Source organism: Puma concolor, chromosome A3 (assembly GCF_028749965.1).
Source record: "Puma concolor isolate L17-30 chromosome A3, mPumCon1.1.hap2, whole genome shotgun sequence".
In the NCBI taxonomy this organism is placed as follows: Eukaryota; Metazoa; Chordata; class Mammalia; order Carnivora; family Felidae; genus Puma; species Puma concolor.
In genome coordinates, this window is record NC_141669.1 from 91,678,929 (window position 1) to 91,701,232 (window position 22,304).

The following is a 22,304-nucleotide window of genomic DNA, read 5'->3' on the forward strand; positions in this document are numbered from 1 at the left end:
TGAAGCCTGCTTTGAATTCTGTGTCTCCCTCTCCACCTCACTCACACGTGCTCTTTTCTTTCTCTTAAAGATAAGTAAAGATCAAAAATTATTTTTAAAATTTATTTATTTTGAGAAAGAGAGGGAGAGGACAAGTGGAGGAGGGGCAGAGAGAGGGAGAGAGAGAATCCCAAGCAGCCTCCATGCTGTCAGCACAGACCCCAATGTGGGGCTCAATCTCACAAACCGGGAGATCATGACCTAAGCCAGAGTCAAGAGTTGGACACTTAACTGACCCAGGTGCCCCTCTAACTTCCTTTAGGTATAACATTAGAATTCTTATTTGAGAATTTTGTTTGTTTCTTGAAGTACCCTGTATTGTTATAAAGTTTCCTCTTAGAATTGCTTTTGCTGCCTCCTCAAAATTTAAAATTTGTGTTTTCATTTTCATTTGTGTCCAGGTATTTTTTTAATTCTCTCTTTGATTTCTTCATTTACCTGTTGGTGTTTTAGTAGCCTGTTGTTTAGCCTCCCAATGTTCGTGGTTTTTCCTAGCGTTTTTTCCTCATAAGTGATTTCTAGATTCATACCATTGTAGCTAGAAAACATCATTATTGATATGATTTCAATCTTCTTAAGAATTTTTTGAGACTTGTTTTGTGGCCTAACGTGATCTATCCTGGAGACTATTTCATGTGCATTTGAAAAGCATGTGTATTCTGCTGTTTTTATATTTATTTGTTTATTTATTTTTAATATAATTTATTGTCAAATTGGTTTCCATACAGCACCCAATGCTCATCCCAACAAGTGTCTTCCTCAATGCCCGTCACCCACTTTACCTCTCCCCCACCCTCCATCTACCCTTGGTTTGTTCTCAGTCCTTAAGAGTCTCTTATGGTTTGCCTCCCTCCCTCTATGTAACTTTTTCCCCCTTCCCCTCCCCCATGGTCTTCTGTTACATTTCTCAAGATCCACATATGAGTGAAAACATATGGTATCTGTCTTTCTCTGACTGACTTATTTCACTTAGGATGATACCCTCCAGTTCCATCCATGTTGCTACAAATGGCCAGATTTCATTCTTTCTCATACCCAAGTAGTATTCCATTGTATATATAAACCACATCTTCTTCATCCATTCATCAGTTGATGGACATTTAGGTTCTTTCCATAATTTAGCTATTGTTGAAAGTGCTGCTATAAATATTGGGGTACATGTGTCCATATGAATCAGCACTCCTGTATCCCTTGGATAAATTCCTAGTAGGGTTATTGCTGGGTCATAGGGCAGTTCTGTTTTTAAGTTTTTGAGGAACCTCCACACTGTTTTCCGGAGTGGCAGCACCAGTTTTCATTCCCACCAACAGTGCAAGATGGTTCCCGTTTCTACACATGCTCACCAGCATCTGTAGTTTTCTGAGTTGTTCATTTTTAGCCACTCTGACTGGTGTGAGAAAAAAAAGTTAGTTCCTATCCCTTACCAGTGACAGGAGGTATTTAAGCACAAGTTAGAAAATGGCAGATCTGGGATGTAGTTGAAGAGATTTAGGCAACAAGTTTGCATCAGATGACCTCTAAAGCTCCTTTTGACTCTGGTGTTTCAATATTAATACAATTCTTCCCTACTCACCTTTCAAACAATCAACTGGGATAATACAAAAATATATTGTTTTATTTAAAAAAATCAATTCCAGCTAGATATTAAATCTAATTGTGAAAGATAAAGCAATATTATTCAAAATAGCCAAAAACAAAAAACAAAACAAAACAAAAAAACCCTTATGTTTCCATCAGCAGTAGAATACATAATAAATAGTAGTATATTAATGCAACACTGAACAGGAACATGTTACTACTAAATGCAGCAACATGAACAAATTCTACAATCATGATGTTCAATGAAAGAAGTTGGACATTAAAGAACATATCCCATATGATTCTACTTATATAAAGTTCAAACAAATTTAACTGATATCATTGGAAGTCAGAATTCTAATAGTGTTTGGGAAAGAAGGTAGGTGTTATGAATAGCAGGGGCAGAAGGGGAGGTTTGTGGGATACTGGTAAGGCTTTAATTATGACCTCTGTGGTGATTACAGAGGTATATGTTCATTGTGGCAAATCTTCAAGCAATGCACTTATGACTTGTGTGCTTAGCTTACAAATACCACAATAAAGTTATTTATTTTAAAGAGTGAAAAAAAGTGTTCAAATTACATTTTTACTTCCCTTACCCATGTTTTATGTATTTGATGTTATTTTACATTTTTTTATTCTGTTTATCTCTTAAATAATTTTTATAAATATAGTTGACTTTGCTACTTTTATTTTTTAACCTTCCTACTGGCTTTATAAGTGATTGATCTACTACTTGTACTATGTGTTTGCTTTTACCAGTAAAATCTTTTTTTCATAGTTTTCTTCTAGTTATGATTTTTTCTTCTTTTTTGTTAAAGAAGTCCATTTAGCATTTCTTGTAAGGCCAGTTTAGTGGTGAAGAGCTCCTTTAACTTTTGTTTGTTTGGGAGAAACAAACAAACATTATTGTCCTTCAATAATGAATGATAATCCTTCTGGGTAGAGTATTTTTGATTGTAGGTTTTTTCTTTTCATCACTTTGAATATATCATGCTACTCCTTCTGACTTGCAAAGTTTCTGCTGAAAAATCAGCTCATACTCTTATGGGTATTCTCTTGTACCTAACTAGTTGCTTTTCTCTTGCTAATTTTAATATATTACCTTTATTTTTTCAACATTTTAATTATTATGTGCTTGGTGTGAAACTCTTTGGGTTCATTTGGTTTGGGTCTTTGTGCTTTCTAGACCTGAATGTGTTTCCTTTCCCAGCTTAGAGTAGCTTTCAGCTGAAGCTTATTTCTTCAAGTGTTTTCTGCCCTTTTCTCTCTCTCATCTCCTTATGGGACCTCTATAATGCAGATTTTAGTATATGTGATGTTGCCCCAGAGGTCTCTTAACTCATTTAAAAAAGGTTCTTTTTGGGACACCTTGGTGGCTCAGTCGGTTGAGCATCTGACTTCGGCTCAGGTCATGATCTCACAGCTCGTGAGTTTGAGCCCCGCATTGGGCTTTGTGCTGACTGCTCAGAGCCTGGAGCCTGCTTTGGATTCTGTGTCTCCCTCTCTCTCCGCCCCTAACCCACTTGCATTCTGTCTCTGTCTCTCTCAAAAATAAATAAACATAAAAACAGATTTCTTTTTTGGGGGACAACTAGGTGGCTCAGTCAGTTAAATATTTGACTCTTGACTTCAGCTCAGGTCATGATTCCAAGGTTGTGGGATCAAGCCCTGCATTGGGATCCACACTGAGCACGAAGCCTGCTTAAGATTCTTTCTCTCTCCCTCTGCTCCTCTCCCCAGCTTGTGCATGCATGTTTTCTCTCTATAAAAAACAGGGGGAAGGGACTCGGTTAAGCATCTGACTTTGGCTCAGTCATGATCTCATGGTTTGTGGGTTTGGGCCCCACATCAGGCTCTGTGCTGACAGTTCAGAGCTTGGAGCCTGCTTCAGATTCTGTATCTCCCTCTCTTTCTGCCCCTCCTCCGCTCACGCTCTGTCACTCTCTGTCTCTCAAAAATGAATAAATGTAAAAAAAAAATAAAACAAAATAAAACAAAAACAAAAAACCCACCTTTTTTCTTTTTGTTGTTAGCCATGGATATTTCCATTACTGTCTTCCAGACTACTATTTTCTACTTTTCTTCATCATCTAATCTGCTGTTCAGTCCCTCTAATATATTTTTCATTTCAGTTATTGTGTTCCTTAGCTCTGAGTATTCTTTTTTATGTTTTCTATTCTTTTGTTGAAGTTCTCACTTATTTCATTCACTCTTCTCCTGAGTTTGGTGAGCATCTTTATGACCATTACTTTGAACTGCTTTTCAGGTGAATTCATTAGTTCCATTTCATTTAGTTCATTTTCTGAGGTTTTGTCTTGTTCTTTCACTTGAAACATAGTCCTCTGTCTCTTTCTATGTATTATTTAGATCAGCTGTGGCTCCTGGTCTTGAAGATAGTTGCATTATTTAGAAGTTGTTCTATAAGCTCAGAAGCACAATCCCCCCTGGTCACCAGAACCAGATACTCCAGGGGTTTCCTCTGTGTGGGATGCATGTGCCCTCCTGTTGTGACTGGGTTGTGACTGCTATGGAATGCTGGGGGACATGCTGGGGGGCACACAACTGGCTGCAGTGCCCAGCAACAACTACTGGTGGATGGGGTTGACCCTGGTGTGGTGAGCTGTGAGGCTCAGCTGTGACAGTTGTGGTACTGTTTCAGTCATGTTGATGGGCTTGGCTGACTCCCCTCCTCCACCCCAGCAGGAGTTGCTCTTGAGGAGTGCTGGTCTGGGAAAAGGATGCCCACTGGGTGTTGTGAGGCAGGAACTGATCTGGTGGAGTTGCTTGATGGAGCGGGCAGTTTATGTGGGGTGTGTCCATAGGGTAATGCCAGGGAAGGGAAGAAGTATTAGCAAAGTAGATGGAAATTGTCAGAATAGGTGCCCACTAGCTTCAGTCCAGCTAGGCTAAAAGAGGGAAGAAAAATGGTGTCCACCAGCATTTCCATTCTTTTTTTTTTTTTTTTCAACGTTTATTTATTTTTGGGACAGAGAGAGACAGAGCATGAACGGGGGAGGAGCAGAGAGAGAGGGAGACACAGAATCGGAAACAGGCTCCAGGCTCTGAGCCATCAGCCCAGAGCCTGACGCGGGGCTCGAACTCCCGGACTGCGAGATCGTGACCTGGCTGAAGTCAGACGCTTAACCGACTGCGCCACCCAGGCGCCCCCAGCATTTCCATTCTTAAGGAAAGTTCCTCCAGATCCCTGCCCCTCCAGCACACACCCTAAAATTAATGAGTAAACCTTTTCATGTATGGCCATGCTTTTCTAACTGCTGATTCTCTGTGGGGTCTCATGGTAAGGGATACTGTGTGCTGGCCCTTTGAGAGCAGAATCTTGTTTTCTTATAGCCCCCTGGCTCTCCTGGAGTTGTGCCTCTCTGATTTTCAAAACAGACATTATGGGGGCTCATCTTCCTGGTACAGGTCTTCACTGCCAAAGTGCCTGATGTGGGGCTTGATCTCTTGCTTCTCAGGGAGGACTTTCATGCATGTGATAATCCCTCCTGTGTTTTGTTTTGTTTTCATTTACTCTAGATTGGGATGGCTTGTTTCCTCTGTATTTAGTTATTTAAAAACATTTAAGCTTATCTGTGTGGAAGTATTTGTGGCCTGAGCTTAACACACCTCTGGAAACAACACAAATTTGCTTCTGCCAGGGGCCTAAAGATTGCAAATCTAAGTCTATTTTTACCTGGATTTTCAGTTTTTATTTTCCCACAACAGAGGCATGTGACTTCTGGCCCCAAATCACTGGGTATGTTGTCTTCTTAGGGGAGGTTCCTTTATGTTTCAAAGCTCTAAGCTTTCTCTCCAGTGTCAGAGATGTCTCAGTTCCACTTTTTATGAGGCAGGGTGTCTGGCCTTGTTCTTGGGCACGTTCTAGTTTTAGATGGGCTCCTTGCCTCCCCTACAACTGCCTATGAATAGCCCTCCACCTCAGCCAGACCCCATAGTTCTGTCCTCTCACCTCAGGGACTTTGCAGCTGTTTCCCTTCTTGTAACCTCCCCTTACGCATCTCTGACATGCACTAAGTACAGGCTTGCATTCTTGCTTTGCAGCTCAATAGCTGTGTGACCTTGAGCTGGTTTTTAAAAACTTCTCTAAACCTCAGTTTCTTCATCTGTAAAATAGCTACATATCAGTACCCTAATAGCAGGTAAATATTTCTTGCTTCTCCTTTTCTCTCTGGTTTTATATCAGTTTTCTCTCACTTAGAGTGACTATTATGCTGAGCCCATTAGAAACCTTGAAGTGTGTATTAAATTAGAATAAGAGCTCTACTTACAATTAGTAATAGCTTCTTTGAAAATATTTCACGTTTTGATCTCTTCTGCTGTTGTCTTATTGCCTGTCTGATTTGCTAGAGGGCAGATAACAAAACAAAAGGTTTCAACATAAAAATGTCTCTTGATAGCTGGTGTAATAAATCTTCAAGCAGAATTCAAGTAACTTTTTCTTTTGAGTCATTATAAGAGAAAAGTAAATAGCATGGCACAAAATGACAACCCACACAAATGCAGTCCTTTGAAGGTGTTTTGAATGTTGGCATTTAAACACTGCTAGAATGTCTTCAGATCACTGGAATCTTCCCAAAAACTGAGGTGTCATGTCCTTTGAATATTTCTCAAAAGATAAAATACACTGATTTCCCATATATCTTGAGTCCTGTACATGTAATAGATGCCTTTACTTCTATTGCCAGATGCTCTGAAAGAGGATAAGATTTTAATTAGCAGTCAATAAAATTCCCTCTTATTTTTCACTGTAATGGATTTGCAAGCTGTTACTGCTACCTCCTCATTATTCAGCATGGTTTAAAATGTCACTGGTTGCTTGCCAGTCACAGGCTATGAAAAGTTCAGGGAAGTTGGTTTGCCACTCCTTTTCTGAATGGCAGTTTCCTCTCCCATTTTCTCCCAAGACATTTTTTTTTTCTCTATAAGAGATGATATGACGGCTCTTCTCCAAGCCTGAGGACTTCTTACAGGAAATCATATGTGGCTCACTTATCCACCGAGAAAGGCTCTTTTCTCCTTCTGGCAGCTGGTGCCACAGCTTCCAGAAGCAGCTTGTTAGGAGGCGGGCTTGCTGTTTCTTGAAGCTTCTCTGCCTCATGAGCTTTATTAGAAACCTTTCACAGACATGCTTGCACATTGATGAGCCATGAGTTGGCTTTGGAAGGACAGTCCCTGCTGCTGTAAATGGCACCAGGAGAAGATGGCTGAAAGGAGACTTAGTGTAAGGGCAATGTAATATGCAGAGATGGAATTTGGAACCCTTTCACCTATCCATGCATCCAAACCCTCATTCACCCAAACTTCCATCTGTTCTTCCACCCTTCTATCCACCTATCCATCCATCCATCCATCCATCCAGCTTTCCATTCACATATCCATGTATTTAGGTATTAATTTATTTCTTTTTTTCTGTAGTAAGTATTTGAACACTCTGAGCTTGATGGTGGGGTTATAAAGACAAGACTGGTCATGCCATAAAATTTCTCAGTCTCATGGCTGAAGTTGATATATAAACAGAAATTCATTATACAGTGTGAAAAGTGCCATAATAAGATGCATTCAACTGGAGAGAGGAGCATAGCTTTTGGAGTGGGAGACAGGATAGGGAACTCTTCACAGAGTTTACATTCATACCAGATCTTAGACCATGGGGTCTGAATTGGTGCTGGAATTGCACTCCCTACTGAAGATCTGTTATGGATGAATGTGTGGCATATGGAAAAATGTTCTCTATGTGAATGGGAGTGACAGGAAATGGTGTGCAGGTGCTAGATCTTGAGGGATCTCAGAAACCTTGTTACAAGATCTGTGCTTTATTCTATAGGAGATGGAAAATGTTATGAAGGATGTGATAATAATCAAAATTAAATTTTGATAATAATAAAAATTGATTTATTCCAGATGCTTCTTGATGAATAAGGAAAAGATACCACCAGGTGGGAAGTTACTGCTGTTGTCCCAGGCAGGAGGTTCTGACTGCGCTGAGGTGGGCAGTGTGGAGGTCAGCAGAGGATGCTCTCAAGGAAGTGACTTTGGCAGAAGGTAAGGGAAAGAAATGGGAAGAATGTAAGGAAAGGCCCAAGTGTCCAATGTTGGGGCCACTGGGAGACCTAAAAAATGGGCTGCAGGCATGACGGGTATGGGTGTGAGTATGGCAGGTAGATGATGGGTGTCAGCACACAGTGTTCAGTTTTAGGGGTTTGTGGGATGTTTTGGGTGAATAGGTCCATAGATTGTTGGAAACATATCTGAAGCTCTGGAGGGTGGTGTGAGCTGCAAAGACACAAGTGATGGGGGCAGGGATGTGGAGGTGATGGTCAATAGGGACATGGAGATGACTGAAAGTAGCCACAGAAATCCATTGTATGCCCTCTGAAGAGGTCCTATCTTATTAATTAATATTTATTAATAGCCATGTCATAATGTTGGTTCACATTAAGCTTGTGGTGAGCTAAAATGTAGGACTTTTTCACCAGAACTCCTTGTAACATAAATCTCTTCCATCTCATTTCTAAATGACCTGATCCTTTGAATTCTAAGGTCAGGAGCTCATATCTGGTTAAATTTGGTCCAACAACTAGCCTACGAGGGCCTGTCTGATTTACTGCCCCATATATACACTGTGCCATGGTGGGGTCTTCTGCAGCTGACTACCTGCAGGCTGTTGATAAGTGTTGACTGGAACAGGGCCAGGGACAAGGAGTGGGTGAAGCTTGAGTGGCCCCCTCCAGTCTGCTGGGGTTGGGCCCCATTGCATCTTCTTTGGCTGTGGCCCTTACCCACAGGAATTCACCTACCTACATCTCAAAATCTTGCAGTTCTTCCCCCAAGGCACATAGATTCCACTTGCTTGAAAGGAAGTCTATATTATAATGATGTTGCCCAATGAGTGTGTCAACTGAAGTCACAGTTTGTGTGCCATTGGCTGTACTTGATGCACCCAGTCTTATTCCCAGGTGTTTTTACCCATCATGTCTCTTGGATAACTCCAAAGTTGGAAGGAAGCTAACATGCCCATTTCCTTCAGAAAGAGAAAACTATGGCAGAAAGACCCCGCTCTCTATGTGAGGATGTCTAAACCAGATTCACAAGACAATTCCTTTGTTATTTGTGAAGGATGGTGAAGAATTTAGAAAAATAATAAAAGTGATTAAAATCTTTTATTTCATTATCTTCAACATCACCTTGTCAAAAACTGATACACAAACTAGAAGGGGCAAAATGTGTGCAGGGGTGACATGTAGGAGTACAGATTTGAGCAATTCCACAATAGCAAAAGAGGTTCTGAGTTATTAAGATGCTCCAAAAGACTCACCTCCCCAGGTATGGGAGAAAACTAGACACTCTGAGTTTGTCTGGCACTCAATCTGCTCTGGTTATGGAAGATCCTGGTGTAAATGGCTCAGAACTTCTGTGAGGCCAGCATTGCTGCTAGAACCAAGGGCTATGGAGATATAACTGTCTTCTGTATTTAACAGCTCAATTGTTTTACATTAGTCAGTGTCAAGTAAAAGTTTTGTTGACAAGGAATATCTCCTGGTGGTTAGTTAGCAGGTTAAAAAGCTATCAATCAGGTCTAAACAAGTCTTCTGTCTGTATGTTTGGGGAACATAAGATGTGTAGACAAGTCCAAAAATTAATTTAGTTAGAAATGTGAGGCAGGTGTGCTTGTCTGGATCCTTAGCCTGCCATTTCTGGGAAGGGTCCCTTTCACCCCCATCAGGTGGCCCCACTGGCCCACCCATCTGCTCACCTCATGCTCTGTCCACTTGGACCTGGCAGAGGGGCAGGGCCACTCACCAACCCCTTGGGGTGAAACATTTCCTTTTTCCTTCTTTATAAGGTGAAGATGGTGATGATGGTTGTCCTCCTCACAAAGCCACTGATGCTGCCCACTAAACTGGGACCTGCTGCATGAATGACTGAGCTCTTGATGGACATATGGCCCTAGCAGCAGGCAGGGAAGGACTTCAGAAGAGGTCTTTTAGGAATTGACAGCCACTCACTCCACTATTTAAGAGCCATATTTGGGAAGAGGGAGAGGTAGAGAGGAAAGGTGTACCCAGACTTCAGTGGCACCAGAGAACCTTGGGACATGCTCCAGGGCTGTCCCAGGTAATTTTCTTGAATTTCTGATATTTTTAGCGTAATAATCTCAAGCATCTTTACTCAGAAGCTAAGCTTTTCCACACATCTCAAATTGTGTGCTTGTAGAAAACCAAATAGTAAGTTCCTTGAATCGGGTGAGTAAAAATGGACACTTGAGATAATTGAGTATAAAAGTTAGCTGCATGATGACTTTATGCATTTTGCATAAAGTGGTTTTGCTTTAACTAACTTGGAATAGCAGATCTGGCACAATGTTTAACCCTGGAACACGGAAAGCTCTCAGAGACCTCCAGCTCTGTTCCTCTCATTTTACAGATGAGGAAACTGAGGTGCATAGATGGAGTGGGATTGGCCCCAGGCCTCAAGTCCTTTTTGAGGCATACTCTTTTGGCTTCTTGCCTCGTACCTCCATAGTTAGCAAGTGACTGCTGCACTGTGTGGGGACTGGGACAGAATCTGCTCGCTTCTGAAATCTCACCATTAGACATCTATTTATTGGAATGCCTCCTCACCAGTGGACACTATTTAATTGATGTTTGTCACTGACAGGTTACTGCAGAAGGATCTGGGGCAGTAGGTGACTTAGTCTTTGCTACACACACTCAATAGGCAACACAGAGAGGGAAGTGTCAGTGCTGGGAGTAGGAGAGGGTTCTCGACAGAATCCAGGCTTGAATGAGCTGGGGTCTATAGGCAGGAGGACTTTGTTCCTTCCCAACTTGGCCACCCAGTGTCCCTGGGCCCTGGCATTGATGATGAACCTGCTCTATCACTTATGGCTCAGAAGGTCATTTGTGAGAATAGACTTCGGAGAAAAGGTGCAAACTTACTGAGAATGGTGGAGAGAAACTGGCTGCTGGGTGGTGGGGTGGGATGGGGAGAGATTCCAGGAGGGCAGAATCAGCAGGGCATATTCTGTGTTCAGAAAGAAAGCCATCCATCTGCACATGGAATGCACCTGTGGTCCTTGTCTGTCCTGGATAATGGTCCCATTAGCTGTGTGCTGGTTTCCAGGGGTACAAACGTCCTTGGTTCTGCCCAGATGCCACCTCCATCACCTCCTGCAGGTCTTTCCTGAGAGACTCACTCAAGGCAGTCAACACTAGAACAATGTGCTTTGGGAGCACTTTTCATCTTGTCTCTGCCTCCAGCTCTGTGAAACACATAAAGGTGACCATGGCTCTTTTAAAATTTCAGGGTTTTCATTGAGAACACAGAGCAGTTTGCATTTCCCAAGGGCCTTGGGGCCCCTGAGGCTTGAGCCCAGCTGGCTGGGATTCAGAGATGTCTGTGTTCTGTGGGGGTGTGGAAGCAGAGAAGGGGTGGGTATGAAGACTGTTACTAGAGTCCTCACAGGACTTGTTGACAGAATCCAGTGGCCACCAGTGGGAGGGAGAATAAAAACATTTGTGTGAAGTGTCCACTTGGGTTAATGGGGAAGAGTGGCAGCGAGCAGAAGTGGTTGAGGGAAAGGGGACTCATCTGGTCTTAGATGCAGAGCACTGGAAGTTCTGACAGAACCTCCATGGACAATTATTCAACATTAGAACTTGGGATGGAGTGGTTAGAGTTGGTGGGAGGGGGGCAGCTTTGGGTGTCATTTCTGAGAAGAAAGTCATCTGCTGAGAGGGCGAGGCCTGGGGACTTGGGGGGAGTGAAGGATGGCTCCCAATCTGTAGGCTGCAGTGAGGGTACACCTACCGTGCTGCCAACAAGGGGGTTTATCTGCAGAGAACTGCACAACAGTAATACACCTGCCTAACGTCTGGCTGCTTTTACTATGACCCTGCACTGGCAATACTAAGCATCAGTGATAAAATATTAGTCCCTGGAAAAAGCCCTTGCTCATCTGAGTTCTAAACAACTGCTTTGATTGTTGTATCAATTAAAGGTACAATATATATTATATAGAATATGTAAGTTATATATATTATATAACACATTATCTATGTTATCTATGTATATATGGATGCTCTAAGTATTATATAAATGTTTTAGATTAGCATGTATCTATCACTTGCCCTTCACAAGCATCACATTCTATGGGGCAGAACTCTCAGCAATGGAGGCAGCTCCCAGCACACCTAGATTTAGCTACGTGCTTTTGTTTTGAGAGTCAGGTCACAAATGTTCAGTCATTTGAGCCTGCTTCAGGTGCAGTTCATGTCTTCAAAGCCTGTGGGCTTCTGTATTCCTGCAGATTCTAAACAGTAAATTATAAAATTAACACTATAGCAAAGTGTTTGTAAAGATGAATGAGTAGGACTTGAATTACTTCACTTCTGTCATGTGGTCACTTGGTGGTATGACCACTCAGAGTTTAGATTTATGTTTAAAATTTAAAACAGTGAGGGGCACCTGGGTGGCTCAGCACATTGAGCATCTGACTTCAGCTCAAGTCATGATCTCACAGTTCATGAGTTTGAGCCCTGTGTTGGGCTCTGTGCTGACAGTTCAGAGCCTGGAGCCTGCTTCAGATTCTGTGTCTCCCTCTCTCTCTGTTGCTCCCCTGCTCTCTCTCTCTCTTAGAAATAAAGATTTAAAAAATTACAACAGTGAAATAGAGATTTCTTTTTGAGTTTTTTTTTTATTGGTAATTGAAAATGTCAGTTCTTATATGAAATATTGTGCTGAGTTTGAACAATGTAGTAGAAATTTTTGCTTCTTTTAAAATTGTTAATCATTTTAAATCCAAGGAACGTATCAAGAAAATAATGATTACTGATTATTATATGAGTGTTTACTTTTCAAGTGAAATTTATTGAAGTATAATTTGCATAAAGTAAAACTCTTCCTTTGAAGGCATATAGAGTTCTCTTGGGTGTATAACTAGGAGTGAGATTGTTGGATTGTCTGGTAAAAATATATGCTTAACTTTGTAAGGAACTGCCAAACTTTTCCCCAAAAGGTGCTGTTGTGCATTCGTGCCAGCCTTGTATGAGTTTTCGTTGCCCCCTACCCTTGCCAGTGCTTCTCACTGTGAGGGTTCTTACTTTCAGGGATCCTAATGTAGTGTGAGGTGGTAACTCATCTAACTCATCGGAGTTTTGATTTGCATTTCCCTGATGCCTAATGCTGCTGAGCACATTTTTCTGTGCTTATTTATCATCCTTATCTCTACCTTATCTCTACTTAAATGAAGTGCCTGTTCAAATCTTTTCCTACATTTTTACGTTGGGTTGTTTGTCTTCCTACTATTAAGTTTTGAGAGATCTTTATGTATTTCAGATACAAGTCCTTTATCAGATATGCAGCCCTTTTCCAGCCAATATTTGCTGATATAGCTTTTGGTTATATTAATGGTATCTTTTTGAAAAACAGAAGTTATCATTTTTTTTTCCTTTTACGGATCATGTTTTAGTCATCCTTGCTGAGAACTTGCCTTCTAAACCAAGATGGCAGATTTTTCTCCTCGATTTTCTTACAGAAGTTTTGTACTTTTATCTTTTACGTATAGATTTATGGTTCATTTTGAGTTAGTTTTTATACATGGTGCAAGGTACGGGTTGAAGTTTAATTTATTGACATGGTTGTCCACTTGTTCCAGCACCACTGGTTGAGGAGACTACCCTTTCCCTATTGGATGATTAAGCACTTTTGTCGATACTCATATATGTGTGGGCTGTTTCTGGACTATTTTGTTCCACTGATCTATGTGATGTCCTGTGCCAATACCACATCGCCTTTATTTCTGTAGCTCTGCAGTATTGCTTACTATTGAAAATATTTTTATTGTACAGGTAAGTGGGTTTTAAAGAATGTTCTGCTCTGGAAGTCAAATATGATAAAGACACCATTGAAAAAAAGAGATGAATGAGAAGCAGGTGAGAGGTTTTTGAGTGGGAAGTTTATAGCTTGACTCCTCTTTGTGGTTCCCTGAGCAAGAACCAGGGGACTTTCAGCCTGGGATGAGGATTGTGCTCCCTATACCACAGCAAGAAACTCTTAGAAGCAGAGTATGGATTGGCCTCTGGAGTTTGGTGCTGGGGTGACTCTGGGAAGCTGCAGGTACCTATGGGAGAGAGAGAGAAAGAGAGAGAGAGGCCATGCTGGAGTGTTTACCTGAGAGCAAGAGATGCTCCACGTGATGCTCCCTACCATGAAATCCATGAAAAGTTAGCTTTCGATGAGCTGCCAGGTGGGGACTTCTCCTGCACATATGCATAGAATGAGCTCTCAGACTCTGGTTGCTGTCTCCAAGATACTGGCTTGAGACAGTGGACAGGAACTCAGTAGTTCATTTTCCAAAACCTCATGCAATTAGTTTGGGTGATGTAGTAAGGAGGGAGATCCTTTCTGAATTGCTGGTATACTTGGCTTCGATGACATCACAGAGGAACAACTTTCAGTTCTCTTCAACTCATTTATTTTTTTTAATTTTTATTTTTAAAATATAATTTATTGTCAAATTGGTTTCAATACAACACCCAGTGCTCATCCCAAGTACCCTCCTCAATGCCCATCACCCACTTTCCCTCTCCCCCACTCCCCATCTACCCTTAGTTTGTTCTCAGTCCTTAAGAGTCTCTTATAGTTTGCCTGCCTCCCTCTCTGTAACTTTTTTTTCCCCTTCCCCTCCCCCATGGTCTTCTGTTACATTTCTCAAGATCCACATGAATGAAAACATATAGTATCTGTCTTTCTCTGACTGACTTATTTCACTTAGGATGATACCCTCCAGTTCCATCCACGTTGCTGCAAATGGCCAGATTTCATTCTTTCTTGTAACCAAGTAGTATTCCATTGTATATATAAACCACATCTTCTTTATCCATTCATCAGTTGATTGACATTTAGGTTCTTTCCATAATTTGGCTATTGTTGAAAGTGCTGCTATAAACATTGGGTACATGTGCCCCTATGCACCAGCACTCCTGTATTCCTTGGGTAAATTCCTAGTAGTGCTATTGCTGAGTCATAGGGTAGTTCTAGTTTTAATTTTTTTTGAGGAAACTCCACACTGTTTTCCAGCTTCCTGTAGAGGAGATCATGGTACACATCAGGGCACTCAACACAGTCTGCTAATGGCACAGCTGCAAGCCTCAGTTGGTCAGAACAAGGGACAGATGTGGTGATGGCCATAGTTTTCATTCCTAGGCTGACTTTGCTCCTCACAATCTCTGGTCTGCTGACTTACCAATGGTACTATTGACACCACTGCTTGTACTGGGAAAGTAATCCAGCAGGTCTCATGGAGCTGCTGTGGCTGGTTAGAAATGTGGGCTCCTTATCTACCACCTGGATCTCAGCACTAGGCTAAAAATAGCCACATTTCAGATGTTAAACCAACAGCCAGTAGTCCGGGTATCAACAATGTCTCATGGTGAAGCCCATGGTCAGACTACATTGATAATAAAATAATACCAGTCTTATGTAATCACTAAAGACAGAAATGTATTCAGTGACTCAGGATAGCACAGAAAATTACTGTAAGAAAACAGGGGATAGGTTAAGATAGTCAGGGAAAGTATCATAGAACCAGAAGCATTGAGATTGCTCATTGAGGTTTGCTTGTGGACCAAACATGGTGTGCACAAGTGCTCTGTGTTTCTGTTTTTTACGGACAGAGTGTTTATCTCAAAAACTGAGAATAAACTGAGTGTTTATGGGGGTTGGGAGGGAGGGGAAGTGGGTGATGGACATTGAGGAGGGCACCTGTTGGGATGAGCACTAGGTGTTGTATGGAAACCATTTTGACAAAAATTTCATATTAAAAAAACTTTAATTAGTTGCCAAACACAGACACTGAGAGATTTTGGTTAGGAGTCTGGATCTCCCCTTCTGACATGGTACCACCTGGCTTTAAACAGGGTATGTTCTTCTGGGGCAGCTGGTCAGTCCCTATGGGACCCAGAGTCTAGGACCCTGAAACAGACCTGAGTGGACCCTCAGGAATGGATAGAGACCACCTGGAAATGTCAAGGTTAGAGTCCTGAATTTCTTGCTTTAGGAAGAGCTTTCCAAGCAACATATGAAACACAGAAGGTATAAAAAGAGGGGTTTGACTCCACAAATATTCTAATCTTTGCACTTCAAAAGCACTTTAAACAAAATTGAAAGGAAAAAGGCAAAATAAGAAAAATGTTTGCAACAAGTGGCAGATGGTTAGATGTACTGTACCTCTGGAGAGTTCTGATTTACCCCTGCCTAATTATCGACTGCAACCCTTTCACTTTCGAAAGTGCCCTGATTTGGACAATAAATCACGTACATGGTTATCTTACAAATGGTCAATATTTGTAGTCAAATGGTTAATATTTGTAGTATATAAGAAATGTTCACATGTTAAGAAGAAAGATGAACACTGAAAAGTGGAATAAAGCCATAAACAGGTAATGCACAGTGTAGATTAAAACAGTCAACTCATAGTGAAAATATTAACTGTTAATAAAAAAAGGATGGTAAAAATGAGGTAGTATTTTTGGTCTGGAAATTGGAAAGCTTTATAAAAATATAAACACATACATGCAGTTTTGCACAGGTATGGGGACTTCTCATCTTGCAGTTTGGAACATAACTTGGAAGGCTCCTTCTGGAAGGTAATTTTGCAATTTGTATAAGAAAATTTTCCACTTCTAAGAATGTATCTTTAGGAAATATTTTAGAATAAGCAAAATGATTGGGATATTATTTTCACTGAAGCTTTGTGTATAGAAAATTGGAAAGAAAATAAGTGCCCAACAGGGAGGAAATGAATTGTTATTAGCTGATGGTTCTTATGTCCCACTAGGCACTTTACGTACTTTCTCCCTTTTAACCTCTACCACAACCTTATGAGGTAGGTACCATCATTATCCCCATCTTACAGTTGAAAAAAACTGAGGCACAGACCACTGAAGGCAGCCAGTAAGTAGCAGGATGTGTGCAATGTGGCCTCTAACCCTAGAATTTCACAACTGAACAAGCATCTCTCTATCCATGATGTTGCATCCACTGAGTGGCATGTCCATCAAAAATGATGTTGAAGGACAGTAAATGACTTGAAATGAGAGACATGAAATATTTTTAAGTGAAAACAGTTATGAACCAGTATATATAGTATTGTTCAATTTTTATAAAAAAGCGAACATCTCTGTATTCGTAAAAATGATGAATATAAGCCAAACTAATCACAGATATGTGTATGTAGGAATATCTCTAGGTGGTAGAAATACACAGGATTTTTGTTATCTTCTTTTGTATTGTTCCTATTTTATAAACATTGTACAATAACTACAAGTTAAATTTGAAGTACAAAAAAATACCTGCAAAGTTAAAGTAGGGGTTTGGCTGGGGGATGTATCATTTCAGATGCACTGGTGGACTGTGGCCAACAAAGCATGGCAGCTTTGAAGAGACCACTAGCCTATAATGACAGATGAAGAAAGAGTAATAGAGAACTGGGCTAACTTCTGTTCTTTGTTACAGGATGGTCCCTGTAGAAGAGGGTCATCTCTTGTTGTCTATCCTGTATCACACATCAGGATAGACATGCCCCCAGTAAGTGGAAGGAAGGCAGGAGGCAAGAAGAAAGGAAAGGACGGCTGTTGAGGAAATCTTCCTTCTGATAAACCTGGTACCCTGTTTCTATTGGTCAAAGTTCATTTCTGATGCTTGCCCTTGCCCTTGCCTGCCTCCTTTCCAGCTGTGTGTCCACTGCACACCACCCCTACCAGTGCTCTAAGCTTGCCAAGATGGCCCCACCTTTGACCCTCTTAGCTTACCCCTACTGCAAGCATTAGTGTGCTTGCAGTGCTAACTGGACCCCTGCCCTCCTCAGATCCTCAAAGTTTGTGCCCTATGCCCTCCACCCTCCTACACCATCAGTTCCCCTTACATTTTGGATCATTCTCATCAGCCTTGAGCATCACTCATATTGAAAATAATCCCTTGAGTCCTACATCCCCCATGGCCAATTTTTCTGTTTTCTAAGGAAAATTCCTTTGACCACTTGTCTGTTCTGCTCATGTCCACTTCCTTACTTCCCAACCTACCTGTAACTGTGCAACCAGGCTTTACCCACACTCCCCTGCAGAAAGCACTCAGGTCAAGTCACCTACCACCTCCACCTCCAAATCCTCTGGGTAGTCCTCATTCCAAGACTTGTTGCCCAATTCCCAAAGCCAGCATTTTCCCCTCCCCTTTCTTCTGAAAATGTTGGGTTCCCTCTTACCTCCCCAGCCTCTTCTTACTGCTCTCCTCTGTTGACTCCTGCCCAGGGCTCAGTCCTCAGCTCTCCTATCCTCCTTCACACACTGGATAGTCTAACGTTGTGGTTTTTCTTTGTTGCAAATATCCTCTGGATGTTGGTATATCTCACACCATGGTCATCCCATTCCCAGAGTCAGCCTGCATCTGCTGCTTGTTCTTGCTTGCTGTCTGACCAGCTTCTTGAACCTAAGTCTCTGTTTTACCACACCTCCTCCTTTCCCAAGCCTCATTCTTGCTTCTGCCATAAGCTTCCTCATCTTAATATGAGGCACTACTGATTATCCAGTATTTCATGTCAAAAGCCTGGGAGTCAGCCTTGATTTCTTCACACTGTCCTCACCACTCCCTGGATCCATGAGCATTTCCCTGAATGCTGCCTTCAGAATCCCTCTTTTACCTGACCCTTCCTCTTGTTCCTGCCAGTGCCTTCCCAGCATCCAAGCCACTAGGTCTCTCCTGAGAGTGCTGTAATAGTACCCACATTTCTGTCCTTGCTTCTCCCTCTGTAGCCACATCTCTGTCCTTCCTGTCCTCTCTCTGCAGCCAAGACTGAGTTAAGAAAACCACAAATCCATTGATTCACTATCCTACTATGCTCAATGTTCAATCCTACAACCTCTCAATGAGAGCATCAGGTCCTATGTGATCCAGCATTGCCCACCCTCAGCCCCATGCCAATTCCCTTTCCTCTTGCTCACAGGCTCAGCCCCACAGGCCTGGATGTTTCTTCACAAGCTGAGTGTGTTCCCACTGGGGCAATCATGGTATTTTCTTCCTGTGCCTTTTCCCTGTTTCTCTCTATGTCTGACTCCTTCTCCTAACTCAAGTGTCCATCCTCATGTCACCGCATTGGAGAGGCCTTCCTTAGCAGACACTGTGGGTGCCCTGGCCATATGGGTTAAATACACTACATAGTAGGTGTTCAACAAATGTTCTTTGGGCAAATAAACAGATGCATGAGCGCTGCCTTTTATTCTTTTCCAGTGCAGTGGAGATTCCACCCCAGGGTTTCTGGGGTATTTAGACACAAGTCACTACTGATGGGGTATGTAGGGGCGACTTTGGGACAAAGCACTGATGACAGGGGTTCTTCCCAGATTCACAGAGGTGCTTAACTCTCTGTGGTTGATTTTCTGATGCAACCATGTGGGCAGCAGCCTCCATTCAGGATTTGGGGAACAAAACAAAGGTAATGATGCTAATTTCTCTGAATTTTGTAAAATCACCAAAATGTTGGCTTATTGAAAATCTGTCTTCAAGCATCATCTAATAGGATGAGATGCTCAAAACTGCTCTGCTCTGATCTCCCTGGGGAGGTGAGTGGGGCTCAGTGGGACTTCCAAGCCTCCCAGGCTAGAAGCCAGAGCTATAGGTCTGATTGGGTCTGGGCCTGGCCAGTGTCTGCCTTCAGAAAGGATTGTGGCTTGTTCTGGTCCGTCTGGCAGGGGGAGGGTCCTCAGAGCACCTGAGAGGGGCTGACAGTACTCATGATATTCCAAACAGCTAGAAGGGGGGGGGGGGTCCAAAGAGCCTGGCACATGGGATCCGGCAGAGACCTGGGCTTCAGGAGTGTGCCTGTGGGCCAGCACTGGACTTGACTGGAGCCATAGGAGGGGTGGCTGTGTATTCCCCTCTGGCCTGGTGGGTTTGCATCCCCAGAGTTTTCTTCCTACATCATCTGTGTCTCCCACCTTGGATGATGGAGGAGACAAGCTGGGAGGCACTTTAGTGAGGTGGGTGGAAATCAGAGGTGACAGGGACACCTGGAGGTCCTTGGCCTGGGCCCTTTCTTTCCTAACAGAACTGACTGCCAGGTCCCAGAACCTTGGATCTTATGCATCCCTGGGTGGGGGGCTCTATGTTTCAGCTGCCGTTTGTCCCTGGGACTCCAGTTTAGCATTTAGATGAGATTCATGATCAGAGAGAAGGAGATTTGCCAGCAACATTGCCAGCACAATTGCTTAGGGTTCAGGATTTCCAGAAAGTCATTACTAAGGGGACCAGAAATGTTTTGTTGTCTGCAGCTTTCTGGCAACTGAAGGGGGTGGTCCCTCAGCCATGCAAGGGGGCTACTCAGGGCAGGGTGGTGGGGTCAGTCTTATGCCTAACCCTCGAGCTTTGGGATTGTGGGGAAATATTTTATCTGAGCTCACAGCAAATATTTAATGACTGAATCTGTGGAATGTGGTTGATAATGACTTCATTTATTCACACAACAAATCAAGGTGCTATTCTAGGATCTGGGATAGCTCAGTGAATACCAAGACAAAATTCCCTGTCTGCATCTCCCTTGTCAGAAGGACACATTCAAAAGGCTTTGGGAATGTCTGTGCCTATGAAAGGGAGTGGTTATTATGTCAGATGTCCATATTTATGTTGTCTTTTATTTAGGTATAAGTTACACAAAATAAAATACACAGATCTTAAGTTTCCATTTGGTGAGTTCTTGTAATTCTATACACCTGTGTAACCATCATCTAGACACATTTAGGGCATTTTCACCAGTCTAGGAATTTTCCTTGTAACCTTTCCCACTCAATCTCCTAAAGCTGCTCTCCACTCCAGGTAACACGTTCTGATCTTTCAGCACAGATTGCTTTTGCCTGTTGTTTAACTCCATGTACAGCATGTACCTTTTTGGTGTGTCTCGCCCCTCGTTTCCATATACTGTTTTGTTGACTCATCCATGCTTGGACCGGTTTCAGAATCCCCTTATTTCTGGGACTGAGTAGTATTCCAAGATTTGAACAGATCACCATTTGTTTATTCATATTGTTGCATTGTTGGGTGATTTCCAAGTTTCATGGTTATGGGTGGGGACTGTGAATCTTTGTGCAGGTCTGTTTATGGACATGAGTTTTTATTTCTCCAAGTGTGGAGCATTAGGTTGTAGCTGAGACATAGGTTTGACTTTGTCAAATAGTTTTCAGCACCGTTCTGTTGTCATGCATGCCCACTCACACAAGAGTCCTTGATCTGCACCTTTGCTAGCATGTGATGATAGCAAGTTTCATTCTCTTTGCTGGTCTAGTGGTGTGTGGTGGTATCTCACTGTGGTTTTAATTTGCATTTCCTGATCACTAATGGCATTGAAGCCCTCCTGGTGTTCACTCACCATTTTTTTTTACATTTTATCCTAACCTGGGTTCTGCTTCTCATTAAATGAGTAGATGGGGAACAGAAATTAGTGGTCATTTTGTATTGACAGCAAGGAAAGTTTGGGGAAATATTTTAGCATCAAAAGTTGGAGAAATTTTAGTCTTAGTTCTCTCTGTACCTTTTTGTTCAGCTATTTTTGTTTTTTTTTAAGACCTATTTGCAGCTGGGACAGTTATTCTCTCTTCTTTGACCTAAGGCTATTCTTAGATGCTTCTAAAATGCCTTGTGGAACCTCTAACTATCCATCCAACCATTAGTCCATCAATCCATCAATCCATTGATCCATCCATCCATCCATTGATCCATCCATCCATCCATCCATCCATGCATTCATCCAATGCATCGATACCCACTACCTACCCATACACCTACTCAATGTCCTTCCAGGTGAAAGGTGGTGCCTGGGCTCTCTCCTTTATCTGTGCCCACTCTCCATGTCCCTGCTGGTTTCTGGATCAGACAGTTTTGGATGCCCCTCAGATCTTTTAAGCCCTCTCTTTTACTGGAGATGCAGCTGCAATGACCAGTCCCACACAGGCTTCAACCAGCTTTGTAAAACCTGAAATGGCCTTGCTTCTCTTGTTTCTTGTTTAGCCCTTCCCTGATATCTTGGTGTGGGATAACTTGATCCCTGTGGCACCTACACATCCCATCTGGGTGTGAAGATCAGTCAACCTTCAAGGGAGTGAATGGGTAGATGCTTCTTTCTTTGGTCCTCCTGAGGGTGTTCTGAGGAGTGTCAGGTGTTTCTCACTCAGTGCCCCCAGATTGAGTGACAGTGGGCATTAGCTGAGACCAGCCCAGTAAGGCACCCATGAGCAGACATTCCCCTTTCCCTGTCCATCACACCTGCTCCTGGGGTCACAGCCCCATATGCCCTTGACTTAGACTCTGCTTTTGGAGACTCAGGCTCACACAATCTTGAAAACATGTGTCTGATACTGCTTCCATGCTGAAAGCCCTACAATGGCAGGCCTGATATTTGAAACAATGTGCCGGTATTACAACATAAACTACCAGGTTCCTTCAGGCCTATCCACTGCTTGCTTCTCTCCACTATTTCTCCTTCCTTTTTGCTTCCATCTTCAGCTTTTGTCTGCTCTCATGATTGCCATTGTCTGCCTCCCACCATGATTTCCCATGCCTTGTTCCATCTAAATCCTCCCTCCATCATCACTCCTGTCTCCATCATACCCCTGTCTCCC